Raw genomic sequence first — 11643 nt, 5'->3', positions numbered from 1 at the left:
CACACTAGACTTTGATCAACACCCAAATTTGGCCTTGATCGAATTTGGGTCTAGACCTTTCACCACGACCATAGGCCCAATCCATAGCCTCCTTGGACCTCCACGAATGTGCCGAGCACCTCTGATTGAAGCTTCCTTTTCCAGAGCAAAGATATTGAACTTCCCCTCTTCCTGAGCCTATTTGATTCTCCATGTGATTAGGGTTAGTTTAATGGTATGTTTACCGTATGTATATGTTCGTCTCACTTAGACGAGTATATAGAATTAAACTCGAGCTCATTTGGTTGAGAAATGAGGGAGATCTTAATGTTTTAGGGTTAACGGTCACGGGTTTTGGCTATCGGGGATGATGACAAGGATTCGTTAGATGACACGTGTATCAGACGGATGACTAGGATTACATTAGACGGGAGCTTGCTACATAAAGCGCGGGCCGCGTTAGCGGCTACGTAGATGGCGGCGTCCAACTAGATTGCGCCACGTAGAGCTTCAAAGCCATCGTAGGTTGACGAGGCGCCACGTGTTTGAATAGAAAAATAAGAATTTTATATTTATTTAAATGCTCATAACTTTAAAAAATCATATCTTTGCATAGAAAAATCACAAAAATAAAATAAAAATATTCTAGTGCTCAGTGAACAGAGGAGAACAATGTAGAAATGGTTTGAAGTTTATTTGATGCATATTTTATTTTTAATTAATTAAATACTGTTTTGAGTATTTAACTCTCCATGCATGTAGAAATTTCACCATGGCTTGATATTTTGGCATGTTGTTGCTTCTGTCATGGGGGATATTCCCTAATTTTTTCCAAAGTCAGAGGAGACCCCTAGACAGAGATCCATATTTTTCAAGTTTATGTCTATCATTTGCATAAATTAATAATGGTAATTAGCATGTTTCTTAGAAAAATCTAAGAAAATTTTGGTAGGTTCACTGTGATCAGAGAACCCTAGGAGAAATTTTTCATGAGCCAAGTCATTAAGAACACATCTAATTTTCATAGAACCCTAAGATATAATGAAAATTAATTTGGGAAAAGTAAACATCTAAATGACTGAATTTTGATTCTCCACTATAATTCAAAGTTCAGAGTACTCCCCATAAAAATTTCAAGACATTTTGAGTTCATTTGACAACCTAATTTGATTTTCTAAGTTAAATAACATTTTTGACACTAAAATGATTTTTAGCAATCAAAATATAACTTAAAAAATTATAAAATTAGTTTTGGAAGTTCTGTGTGATCAGAGAGATTTTCTAAAAATAAATTTGTAATTAAAATAAAATTTTCATTTTTTAAGCATATTTTGAGTATTTAAATAATAAGCATATTTTGAAAATTTAAATAATAAAAATTGATAAAAATCATAAAATTAATAAAATTCATGAAAATGTTCTAAATTGCTTCCTAAGCACTTAGGAGCAATTGAAATATTTTTCCTAATTTTGAAATATTTTTCGGAGCAATTGAAATATTTTTCCTAATTTTCTAACTGAATACATTGAGTTTTAAACCTTAAAAATAATTTTCAAAGATTAAAAATGGATTTTCCTTAATTTCTCATTAAAATAATTCTGATAATTCAAAGAAAAATCATAGAGATGTGAAATTTGTTTCTCTAGTTTCTTTGGCCTCACAGAGACTTAATAAAAATAAAAATCTTAATTTTCCACATTTGAAATATTTTATAATCAAATAATAGTCCAGAACTTAAAATAATTTTAATAATTCAAATAAAATTTAAAAAATCATGAAATTTGGTCTAAGTAGTTCCCTAGTCTAGGTCTAGCTCCAGTAAAATGTTCAAGTGATTAGGCTTTTCCTTGGTCAAGTTATTGAATTTTCTTTGAAAAATCCTATTTTTGCATGTAAATAATCATGTAAATTAAATTAAATTTTAAAAAATCACATTTTCACCTCTGATGTCTTCATTGACTCATGAGTGAGGTGGGATAAGAATTCCAAAGTCATTTGAATTAAATTTGATGAATTATGGAGTGATAGAGCCTTAGGGGTAAAAGTGCAATTTTAAAAATTTAGCAATAATTAAGATTTAGGCTTAATTCAAGAAAGGGAAATGGGTAATCTTTGATCTTAATTAACATATTTAGATGATTGAAATATAAGGAATTAATTGTTAGAAACCAATTTCACTTTTCTTAATTAAAGGATAGATTTGCAATTTCTTAAATTTCCTAAATTATTAAAATTTGGAAGTCTAGTAAATTAAATGATCCTAGACTTAGGGGTATGGTTTTGGATGTTAATAACTTACTAATTTAATACCTCTATCTAGTGTTCAAATGACATTCAAACCTTTTGATGATGAATCACTATCACTTAAAATTCAATTTCTTTCAAAAAAAAAAACTAATGTGTACACCAAGATCCTAAGGGTTTAATAGTGACCTAGGCTAAATCAAATTTGGTTAAATAAATATTAGAAAAGTGAATATTAGAAAAGTGAATGTAACTAGAAATTGAACACCTTTAAAACACTACAAGCTAAAGTTAAAGTTGAAATTGGCTAAGTGTCTTAATAACATCAACTTGCCCCTCAACTTGCCCATCAACTTGCCCCTTTTAAAGGTCTTCACCCACATAATTCTCAAATTAAATGACAAATAATAAATACCCTACTCTTAGAGAAATTGAAACATTGATGTTCACTGAACACTAGAGATATTTACAGGATGAATTATTAAGCAACATAATAAGTTTAAATGAGCTCGAGACTTTTCACAATGCGGTGAGAGGGAAGCATGAACTTGCTTCTTTCTCTCGACCTTTTGGATACCTCAGAGGTCTACTAAAGTGTGTTTTGCTTAATGAAATCATCCTCAGATGAATTAATAGGGGTTCACCAAGATATGATTTAGGATTTGGTAATTCACCAGACCCTTATTTTCCCGCTTTACATAAAATGTTTTTATCATATAAATGCTCTCACATGCATTTGGAGTTTCAGTTGAAGATGACGGGAAGACCATCTATGTACACTTTTATTTTACCTACATTTCTAGTTTCCCGTACTTTACTTTTCAGTACGTTACTATACTTACTCACCTGCATGTATGAACAAAAAACACAAAGCTGCATGTTAAACAACGATGACACCATGCATGAAAACCAAAGCTGCTAGGATTGTCGTCAACCAAAACCAAAACTAAAATCAATCAACATAAAATTTACCACTACAACATTTAAAATATAAAACAACTCAAAATTTAATCACAAACACCACAAAACAACAATTGCAACTAAATTAAGACCTCTCTATCGGATGATCGGGAATCCCTTGAAGGAGGTAACCTACGGTTGCTAATGAGGCTTCCCACTGTTTAAATGAAAGTATGGAACTCATTAAGTTGAGTTTAGTAAATTCATTTTGACTAAGTGAATCAAATAGAAACTAATGGTACTAGAACAAGGGAACCGTAGGATCCTAACCAATGACACTCTAATCAACTTTAACATGCCCCATAACATTTAAAGAAATTTAACCATAGGGCCATTTGATTTGATATTATGACCTGACACACTAGAAAACTTAAACTAGCATGACGACGAGCTTGGAGTTAGCATGGTGGACAGTACAATCATCTTCAACAACAAAACATGTCTTGACCAGTAAAATCATTCCTTCCTTAGAATTAAATAACAAAGCCATAGGATTTTGAGGTTGTCTGCCTAGTGCAACATAAATCCTCATCTTTAGGCTTTTGTATAGCTCTGTTGTACAATATAAGCCCTAACTAGTCTTAGGATTCTGAGGTTGTCGTTTGTCACGACCTAAATCCTCACATCAAGGCTATTTGTGTGATCGTTTCATACAAATGTAAGCCCTAACAAATAAAATTGCCAGGATGAAACACCTGAATAATTTCTCCTCAAAACTGAAGCCAAACAATATGATAGATTGGGAAGTCACTAAGGTTCTCTTTCGGATCCATGACATCCCCTAGTTCTTCCTCCTTTGGATTCTAAAAACAAAATGTTCCAAATTTGAGCCATTCCCATTTCACACCTCTTTGTTCGATTTCATCAAAAAGTCCTATCCTTTTAAAAACCTTGAAAATAATATTCCCTAATTTTTATCAAGAGTTTTCTTTAGTGACTTCAGTCATTTAAGATGTAATTAATTATAGGGGCTTGCCCTTATAGGAAGCTTTTCCGAACCCAACTTAAATAAACCCTATTTAATTCTTCATATTAAATTGAGGAAATTGTCAGAAAATAAAATGGTTTCACATACCAAATGAATGTCTTATATATTTCTTAGTTTATTTGATTGAGCCTCACCCTCAAGTCTTGTGTTTATCCTTTGGGATAAATACAGGGTTTGAGATATAGTGCTCTTTCATTTAAACTATGAAAAATCTGGGGTCAGTTTGATTTCATATTTTTCTAAAACTAATTCTATATGTAAAATAAAACGTCCTTCCAAAACGGGTGATGGTATTTCGATTCCGGCAATTACGGTGACCGAAAACTTCCAACAGGAACTCCTTTAACCAAAAATAATGTTGACATATGATAAGGTTAAAATTATAATTTTATAAATTATTATGACTTGGAAAAATAATTTAATTGGATGATACTAAGGTAGTGGACTTAAGTTAAGAAGATAATAATTCACTTATTTGAAGCCCCTAATTGGTGATTAGATGAGAACATGATATTTTAATAAGAATAGATCTCACTTAAGTTAACGTTTTGATTATTATAAATTTACCCATGAAATTGTTAAGGGCTTAGTAGCGAGCTAAATTTAATCCAAGATTGTTTAAGGAGGTTTAGAGAAGATAATATAACTAATCATGAACATTTTGGAAACACTATAAACCCAAAGTAATCACAGATACAAGATCTTGAATGACTTGAGGTCGCCTTAGGGGCACCCACTTACATAACTCTTAAATAGAATATCAAGTGAATTTCTAATTACCCCACTCTTGGGATAATTGAAATATTAAAGTTCACCAAGCATAGGGTGTATTAAACTACTAAATCTAAATTTGGCTGATTAATTGAACAGTATAATAAGATCAAATGAACTCAAAATGTTTCAAAGGATTTTAAAAGTTGTTCATGGTTATGCCCCAAACATTTTATAATCCTTTGGACATTTTGAAGGACAATTGAATTTATTATTCTATTTTTAAGAAAATCATCCATTAAAATCTTTAAGGACCCACCAAGTTATGACTTAGGGTTTGGTAGATACACCTTCAATTGGTCTTCTTGTTTTCTATTCTCACAATTTATTTAAATTTCCTGCAAAATTATATGTGTTGCAAGTTCTAACATTTCAGATGGAGAGCGAGAAGATGACATGTACGTATTTACATTTTTGCAATGCAATTTCCTTCCCTTTTACTTTACTGCATTTCATATATGTACTTGCTTTAATTACAAAACTATTTTTCAAAATTAAACATCATTTTCAAATTTAAACAACAATAATTTCATAATATGTCCTTTTGAACTTACGAGAGTCCCTCGGATGAGGTAACCCACAGTTGCTAATGAGATCTCCCCAGTTAGAATGAGTTTAAAAACTCATTTAAGCTAAATCAATTCAAAAAAAAATAGTGGTACCAGAATGAGGGAACCATAGGATCCTAACCGGTGTCACTCTAATCAACTTTAACCCTGCCACCCTCCACTTTATATTGATTAAACTAAACTTTTCATTTAAACCTTTGAGCCTTAGACTTTAGGATTGCTACTTCGGCGAGGAGCTCAGAGCTAACTTCAAGTGCAGCATTCTACAATAGCAAGTAGATCTACAATAACTTTTTCTTTCCTTAGAATTAAATAACAAGACATAAAATATTGAGGTCGTTTGCCTAGGCAACATAAATCCTCACATTATCTTTAGGCCTTTGCATAATCATATTGTGCAATTTATGCTCTAACTCGCTTTAAGATTCTGAGGTTGACATTTGTTACGACATAAATCCTTCTATCTTTTAGGCTATTTGTATGATTGTGTCATACAAATGTAATCCCTAAAAAATAATAATTGGCAGCATGAAACATTCAATAAATTTCTTTTCGAAATTGAAGCTAAATCATATGATAGCTTGGGAAGTCATTGAGATTCTCCTCAAGATTTATGAAAACCCCTAGTTTTCTTCCTTTGTATTTCATAACAATGTTGCAAATTTTAGCATTTCCTATTTGACTCTTCTTGGTCTGATGTTTGAAAAGTCGTATCTTTTGAAATTCTTGAAGACAATATTTTCTGATCTAAATCGAGAGTTTTCTTAGGTGACCTCGATCATTTAAGATGTAATTAATTATAGGGGCTTGCCTTATAGGGGCTTTAATTAATTATAGGGGCTTGCCTTTATAGAAAACTTTAAAAAAATGTAATATAAACCCTATCTAATCTTTCATATTATATAGGAAAATTTTTTGATCAACATAAATGGTTTCATAGACTAAAACAGACGTCATAATTTTTTTAGTTTATTTAATCGAGCCTCACAGATAAGTGATATGTCTATTCCTCAGGATAGATATGTCACTTGTATTGTAGTGCTCATTTATTTAAACTATTGTCTATATGATATCTGTTCGGTCTTGTATTTTTAAAAATTAAAATATCACTTTCCAAAATTTAATGTATATTATATTAAATCAAGTATCTTTTTCCCAATTTGGCGACTAACAGCTCCCTGCTTCTGAGCTCACGTGAGTTAGGGCAAACTGCAAGTTTATAAGCTATAATTGAGATTTTTAATAAATTAAATTCTTTATATTCATATATGAATATGTGTTATAATGTGTGGGCATTTTAATTATATTATTGACAAGTTTTTTTGAAATCAAGATTAGCAATTAGTGATTTCAGATTCGAATGAGCAATTAGAGAAGCATGCTAGTTAGTGGACGATAGATCAGAACAACTTATAAGGTAAATCTTCATATTTAAATTAAGCAAATTAACTGAATGTTGCACACACACACACACACATACATTCATAATACTAAAATAAAGTTTGCTTGAATTTGGGAGTACTTGAGGTTGAGGAGTCATAATTTTAAAATTGGAAATTGGAAAGAGGAGACTTGTTCAAGAAAGCATACCAATTTTTTTTAAGATAATGAATGGTATAGTTATTATTTTTGTTATTTTGATTATATGCAAGTAGATTTATTTTAAGTTTTTTTAAATAAAATTCTTATAACATTTAATTAATAGATACTAGCCAGGAAGTGATGGAATAAGCATTTTTAGTGGTCTTATAAGTTAAAGTGAGTAATTTATTTATATGTATTGAATTTAAAGTTTATTATAAAGAAATTTTTTAATGTTTTGGACAATTACTTTATGCATGTTGTGGCTTAAGAATTAACGGAAATGAACGGGTAAGAGAAAAATGAATGTTTAATATATTTAAAAGGTGATAGTTTAAAGAAAATGAAATGATAAGTAAATATTTGCTATACAGGATTACCCCCAAATGATATTAACAGAGGATGTAATGTACCCATTCATGTTAAAAAAATGGTAAATGTATATCTTTGAGTACAATTTGAGGGTACCTTCGGGTACAAATTTGAGCTTATCTTCAGACACATTTTCTAGGGTGCCTTTAGACACATTTTTTAAGGATACATTCAAGTATGAAGATAATCCTGTGATGACTATTAAAGAGATTAAATTGGTAAAAACTTAAAGTGAAACGAGAAGGGATAATTTTAAAGTTTTAATGAAATGAACTGCATTTTTTTAGTCATTCATGCATAGTATAACATAAGAATTTACTAAATATTAGATTATAATTACTTACTATGTCAAACATACATTTGCGTTAAATGTTTTTTTCTTAGGAGAAGAAAAGTTTTTGGTTGGTATGTCTGATAGAGAAGACTCTGTTTACCAAAGGAGAACCACTACTTCTAGGTATTTTTGTGATGAAAGTTTCTCTTTAGTGTTTATCTCAGATATTGATATACTCTTTATTACTGTCTTAAGATGTTGTCATTGGATGTTGTTGTTTATGGATTCTTTAGATTTTATTACACTTTGTGGATTAGTGGTTCTTATATATGCATTGGAAGTTTTCAAAATGTGATTGTTATATATGAATACCATTTGACCACTATACCTGTCTTTGTTAATTTTAAGCACCGGTCCCTGTCATGATAGGATAGACTTTATCAGTTACTATAAGTTGCCTCTAGCCATTATCACTAAAAATGGAATGCAATTCACCAATCTCAAGGGCTAAGGCTCTTGTGCCAATTTTAGAAGATTGGTTAGAAGTTTGTGTATGTTACATCAAACCTAGATTAATGGGAAAGTCAAAGTCACCAACAAAATCATCTTGAATCTGCATAAGAATTTAAAAGAGCAAAGGGGAATTGGGTCAAAGTTCATGCATCAGTTCTATGGTTGGTTTGAAAAACAACATCAACAGTGACTAGGTATACACTATTCATGTTGTCACATAGAATGGAGGAAATGCTGCCAGTTGAATTTAATCACCATAATGAGAGGGTCGTGATAGTCTCAACATTAAACAAAAAAAATCTGAATGACTAGCATGAAGCCAATGATTGACTAATACTCATGCTCGATTTAGTAGGTAAAAAAGGAGCCAAGTTAGTTTTTTAGCAAGAGGAAGTAGAGATAAGGACAATTCGCCACTAAAATTAACACATTTAAGAGAGGATCTTCACTCTCGTGGATCTCGTGCTAAAAAAGGCTGACCCAACTGTGTGTGGGCAGGAGGTCGGCAACCTGTATCAAACTTAGATTGTCCCATTCATCGTCGACTAGATAATTTCCCCTTAAGTCTACAAACTAAATATCTACACAATGAAGGGAGTTCATTAAACATGAAGCGGAGACAACCTCAAGAAATTTTCTCTTAGAAAAAATATTTGTATCATAATGCATAGAAAATAATAAACACATTTTAGTTCTAAGAAACTTGTATTTTTTTCATGAAGAAATATTAAAAAAATAAATCAATTAATTATGCGTTTAATTTTAGGTTCAAATCATACTCGAGAAACTCGAAGGTTCACATGCATCAATGTCTAACAAATACTTGGGGAACTTGAACCTAAGTAGTAAAACCAACAATAACACAAGACATCTAATTAGTATAATCCCTCCAAAAAACTAACAACAACATGAGACATTCTATCAGTAGAATTCTTCCCAAAAAAATGACAACAATGTGAGACATCCAATCAATAAAACCCCTCAAAAAAATTGACAATGATGCAAGATGTTCGATCAATAGAGAACACTCAAAATAACTGGCAGTGATGCAAAATGTCTAATAAGCATTAGAAACAAAAACTAAGTTTCAATACCCACACATCAAAAGTTGTGTCTCTTAACTCGACACATGTCAAGCTCTGGTGGTGGTTCCCTACTCATTTGTGATAGAATCCACAGTGAGTGGCGTGCAAACCACCCCAATTGTACCCCAGTGAAGGCAATGCCAAGATCCGCTTAATAAGTCCAACAAAAGGTGCGGTGTATCTGAGGCGACGACCCAACCAAGCAATAAGGAGATAGAAAATATAGGACTTGAGCAAGGTGGAAAATAGGTCAAAATTAACCAAATACCTTTCCTAATAAGAAAGCGATTGACCACCACAGACATTCATCACACGCAATTATCAAAAGTAAAGAAATAGTGATAAAGGTAAAAGGCACAAGGAAAGGTAAAAGCTGACTAAAGGATTTCTTTTTATTTCATAAGTAAAGAGTAAAAAAAATTTCCTTGGCTTTTACAAGTTTTTTTTATTATTACAATCAAATGAAATATATAAAATATTTTCTTAAGTATAAGAAAAATGGAGCCGAGTCAGGCATTGGATGATCTTTCCATCGGCTGCTACGTTCTTGTCTTTTGACTCCTCTCCTCTGTTCTTGTCGGTTGTTTGTGGTATAAGAGAAGTTTGGTAAACTTCTTTAAATCTAAAATTTGCATTGACCGATCTAGTTTGCACAAATTGGTCAACTTTTAATAGGGTTTTGAAGTGGAGATGCTTATCCTTGCCTTTGAAGAACTCTTCCCCCCATCTTGTAGCTATTTTTTTTTGTTAGAGCCTCATGCTCTTCATGAATGGTAAACAACCAATCTAATGCATTGCTCAAATCCTCCTTAGTATCTTCCAGCAGAGACTAAGCCATGAATGCCTACCATTTAGTAAACTTTTCTAGCTCCTCACCAGTTTTAGAACAATCCTCAACAAGCTTAGCCATCCTCTTTGCTTTGAAAGCCCTATCTTGGACGCAAATAAGAGTGAGGATTGAAAGTGTGAAGCCTTGAGTGTCATCAACTGATATCAATTGACAACATTGCACAAGTCAATCAATCAAATCATAGGGTAAAAGACATGCTTAACAAATAGACAAAGAAGTACGGCTAAGGAGGTCCCACTAGCGAAAGACCAAATGACCTACTTAACTAGGTGCATCCCTTTGAATCAGGGCAAAAGGCTAACCGAATGCAAGCCATCCAAACTAAAGAACAAGGTCAGTGAAGCCAGTCAGAGGCATCAGCCTACCTCTTACTATGTCCATACTCCAAGGAAGAGTTCATTATTGCTAGCCATCTTACGGATGCTCTTGAAATTCCTCACCAAGGGTTGAAAACTTGTCATAAAGTAATCTGCGGAAAATTTTGAATGATCTCCTCATCAAGAAGTGAGTTATTTATTAGATTATAGTAATTCACCCTCTTCATGATAGCATAATCTCACTCTGTCGATAGGAACTCCTCGCTTGGGGATCATTAGCTGACATCTAGATTAGAGCAGCTGACTGATAAAGTCAACTGATCGATTCAAGGCTGACTGACCCAAAGAACATCAAAAGCTGACCGACAGCTCCAATTCAACACAGTCAGACGAACAGGTCTCATTGAACCAAGATCAAGTGATCTCAACCGACCGAGTCATATGATAGCCGAACATAGGCTTATACTTATAAAATATCTAAAATATCTTATAACACCCCCATTAAAGTAGAGACAAGCAGGTAATTACACCCATACCCCTCTTTTATAAATATATGTATCATTTTAAGAGAAATGACTAATCAACAATTTGTGTTACTGTACATTTCCTTATGCACCTCTCTTTGTCTTTCTTATCCTACACTCTATGAGGTGATTTATGAATAAATTTGGATTCAACATGTACCAAAATGATACAAATCGGTACTTGCATTTTCAGAACAAAACAATAAATCTCTTCTTGCATTCTTTCAAGTGCACAAGAAGGAAGCTGGCGACTGCTGCAGCAAAACAGATTTGGAGATGAGATTGAACACAAAATTAAAGATCACTATTTTCCTTGTCCTCCATTTTCTTTTTCTTTAGGAGAGAGAGAAGCTATGGATAGAGGGAAAAATATTACCTCAGGACTCCGCAGGGACAGTTGCCTGCGGAGTCCAATTAACGGAAGCCACGTGGAATCTCGACCCCACAGCTAAAAATAGGAAAAATAAAAAAAAAATTTGCGCGAGGCCCGGCCTGAAACACAACCCGATCAATTTCTCGCCACTTTCATAAAATTATTTCGCGCCCAATGAAGTTGCTAGGGTTCTATTGCGAGCTGAAAAAATATTTCGCAGCTCCGAATGCATGCAACTAAGA

The sequence above is a fragment of the Phalaenopsis equestris genome, unplaced genomic scaffold (genome assembly GCF_001263595.1).
Source record: "Phalaenopsis equestris unplaced genomic scaffold, ASM126359v1 Scaffold000789, whole genome shotgun sequence".
NCBI classification, from domain to species: domain Eukaryota; kingdom Viridiplantae; phylum Streptophyta; class Magnoliopsida; order Asparagales; family Orchidaceae; genus Phalaenopsis; species Phalaenopsis equestris.
Note: the sequence above shows the minus strand (reverse complement) of the source record.